At 42.1% G+C, this 3,569-nt stretch overlaps 1 pseudogene; it reads right to left on the bottom strand.

The window, feature by feature from the left end:
• Nucleotides 1-1,725: 1,725 nt before the first annotated feature.
• On the bottom strand, nt 1,726-2,974 carry LOC129667775 (cilium assembly protein DZIP1-like; annotated as a pseudogene).
• Nucleotides 2,975-3,569: the final 595 nt, after the last annotated feature.

Below are 3,569 nucleotides of genomic sequence, written 5' to 3' on the forward strand. Positions count from 1 at the left end.
AAGCCAATTGCTGTGAGAAAAAAATAATAATCTTACAAGAATAAAAATCATTAAATAACTATATTGATACCCTTGGGAAAATGTCAGGTATCAGGACTCAGTTTTGGTTTCTGTTGATGGCTTGCAAAAAAATGCATCCATAAGATTGTCTGCTCCTGATTCCTGAGAATTTCTTTTAAAGTAAGAGTTCTTGGTAAGCATACTTATGGGATCCAAATGTTTTCACATCGGGTGTGAAAACTCAGTCCAATAAGTCAACCTGTAGAACTATTCAAATCCCTAAAAATCTTATCACAGAAAAAAAGGCATAGCAGGAAAAGATAGTGTGTCATTGCCCAATAACATATACTGTTTTTTTTTTTTTTTGCCTCTGATAGCAGCATAGAGGTATGAATATCCTTAAAAACTATCAAAAATATTATGTGATGATAGGAACTAGCATGGGTAAGAATCAGATGCTTTCTGCAAACAACAGCAGTAGGTAAATATATCATTGCTAAATGGAATTCTGCATAGCAACGGATGTTATAAAATACACACACACTAAAGACTTGTAGATGTGTTTTAATATTAATCAAAAGAAGCAAGACTTGAAATGATCTGTACAACAGTATCCATAAAAGTTGTAAAGATGGACAAAACTGAACAGTAAAGAGTTCAACAAAGGCAGTAAAATCATAAAAAACTAGAATTAGTGATCTGATTCTACTAGATAATTTCTAAGTCTACGAACAAGAAGGAAGACAGATTGATAAAAGGATCCTAGTACTAAGTGCCTGAACTGATATTTTATGAGTTATCATGACCTTTCTGAGCAATGTTAGTTTCATGTATATTTAATTTTATCCATCTATATAGGATTTTACCCTAAAACATAGGCTTTATAAATGTAAGCAAACAGATCCAGTTAATAAGAATTTTGAAAAATTAAATGAGATAAATGACAAAGTAATTTGAGGAAGTTCCCAGGTTCCAGGATTCAGATTTGGTTGAATTTTCTCATCAGCCCCAAAGCCAATCTTCTCATACTTTTGGCTTTTTACGAAGGAATTGAGATCATTTCAACCTGTTAATATTTACATTTCACTCAGTCTAACTCTTAGCCCAAAGTTGGGAAACTAAATGGGATATGACTCAGATGTTATGAAAGATAGAATCAAATGTGTTTCTTCTAAATGTTTTTCTTATCATTTTTTTGTTGTTAAAGCGAACAGTCCTTTACTTATGCCTATAAATGAGAACAACATCACCCATATATATAAGCCTTCAACACAGGAAGGATTAAGTAACAGCATCCACAGGAAATCCCCACTTAGCCAATAAAAGGATTCTGAACATATTTTAAAACGTACAGAAGTATTTCTCTAACATGGAATTGAAAATGTAGATTTCTGTAAGGCTACATATACACATGGGAGAGGGAATCTATTATGTGTACAAATGTTAAGTTTGGATACAATCACAGTGTAATGGTGGCAGGAATGTACGGGGAAGCCAAGTACTTTGTGATGGGATTCAAGGCTTATTTTGCTTAATGGACAAAGTATCCAACTGCCTTCTAAATGGTATTTTTGTACTCATAGATAAGGAAGATAACCTCCTAGCCTCTTATCAGAAACTTCCTTGTGGTGGGGAGTGGCTCAGAAAATAAGTGCCTATAGATTTCTCAGCCCTGAGACATTTAATTAACTAACACACACAGAGACACATACACACACACAGGACTCAGCACACAACATGGAGAAGGAAGGGGGAAAGATTGTAAGAGAATGAGGAGGACTGCTGCAAAGCAGTGTCTTCTGGACCTGACAGCTGTCCCACACATGACCTCAGAGCAGCTGTGCTTGCCTGAGAAAGATCTGACTCTGCTCCTCGCTGATTCTTCCTTGAGACCTTGAAATCCATCTGACCACTGGCTTTTTTTGCACTGAAGTAGGTGCAGCGTATTTTGGAAATGCTGGGGGTACGGAAGTTAGTTCTTAAACCCAGGGGAGTCTCCCCAGGTGCCCATGTGGAGCCTGCCCTGCGAACTGGATTTCCGGATTTCAAACAATTGATATTCTAAAGCTGAGTTCTTAGCAGTCAAGTCTTTGAACTCCTTCATAAACTTCTCCTTGACTTTTTCCATTTCTTCCACCAATTTCTGCTTTTCTTCCTCTTCCCATCTACGAACTAACTTCTGAAGATCCTCCTCATTTGTTTTTTGCACTTCATCATCCTTAGAGATGTGGGTCTGCTGGGCAGACTTCAACTGTGACTTGGTGAACTGCAGCTGCTCCTTCAACATGTCAATCTCCTTCTGGAGCTTCTCATTCTGTGCCTTTGCATTTCTCCCAAGACAAGAATGTGCAGGGTGGCGGCGATGAATGTGGCTCTGTAGAAAAGCTTGGTTCATAAAGGCTTTGTCACAAAGATGACACTCGTAATGACTGGCTTTGGCCTGGCCCATCATCAGCTGCTGGGCAGACAGCATCTTTTTCCGGTGCCTACATTCCTGCTTGAGCTGTCTGATCTCGTCAGCCTGCTTGGTGAGCAGCTGTTTGTTCTCCTCATAGCCACTCAGGCTCAGGTGCAACCGTTCCTCCACCACCCTCAGCTGTGAGGTGAGGAACTCTTGTGAGTGTATCAGGTACTCAATGGTGAGCTGTGCCATGCGGATGAGTTTCAACAGCAGTGGGTCCACCCCCAACTGGCAGTATGGGCACTTCTCATCCTCAAGCTTGCAGAAGGTGATGTTCGTGATGTTCTCCTGAAGCGTCAGAACATCCATGGTTCCCACCACCTTGTCCACGTCAATAGCGCCCAGTCGCCTCCAGTCCACTTTCTCCAGACGAGGCCGGAATTGGAAGAAGGGCAGGGGTCCAGAGGCTGAGACGGTGGTGACCAAGGCCCTGGTGGCTGCGCCTGCCTCTGGGCTGACACGCTTCTCTGGGTTGTTGGACTGAGGGCGGCAGATGTACTTCTCGAAGGGCATTCTAGAAAGCCAACCTGCCGCCTATACTCTGGCTGGAGGAGCAGGACAGTCTCTACAACCTCGCCAGGCCACCTGTAGTTCTAGGCCACCACACCCAGTGTAAGCAGGTGACCGATGGCCTGGATCCCTGCCGTAGCGGTTGCAGCCTGAAACCTAGATGCCCAAGGATGTTGCTATGGCAGCACGCAGCCTCATCCTGGAGCTCAAGGCCTATCTGCCTGCGAGCATCCAGACTGCACCAGAGGACCTTACAAACAGGGAGAGCTGCATTTGGAAAAACTTAAAAATCTTACAGCGACTTGCAGACCATAATACTCCCTCTTTGGGAGTCTTTGTGGTGGATGCAGTTGGGAGTGGAAGTGGGGGCTGTCTGTGGTTTCCATAGAGATCAACGAGCTGAGAAAAGCCAGGCATATTGGGCCAACCAGGAGGACTTTTGTTTTCCCCTTTCTCTTTTTTCTCTTTTTCACTTTCTTTTCGTTCTTTCTTCTTTCTTGCTTTGATTCTTTTTCTTCCCTTCCTTCCTTCCTTTCTTTCTTCCTTCCTTCCTTTCTTTCTTTCTTTCTTTCTTTCTTTCTTTCTTTCTTTCTTTCTT

The sequence above is a fragment of the Psammomys obesus genome, unplaced genomic scaffold, assembly GCF_907164565.1.
Source record: "Psammomys obesus unplaced genomic scaffold, mPsaObe1.curated_primary_1811, whole genome shotgun sequence".
NCBI classification, from domain to species: domain Eukaryota; kingdom Metazoa; phylum Chordata; class Mammalia; order Rodentia; family Muridae; genus Psammomys; species Psammomys obesus.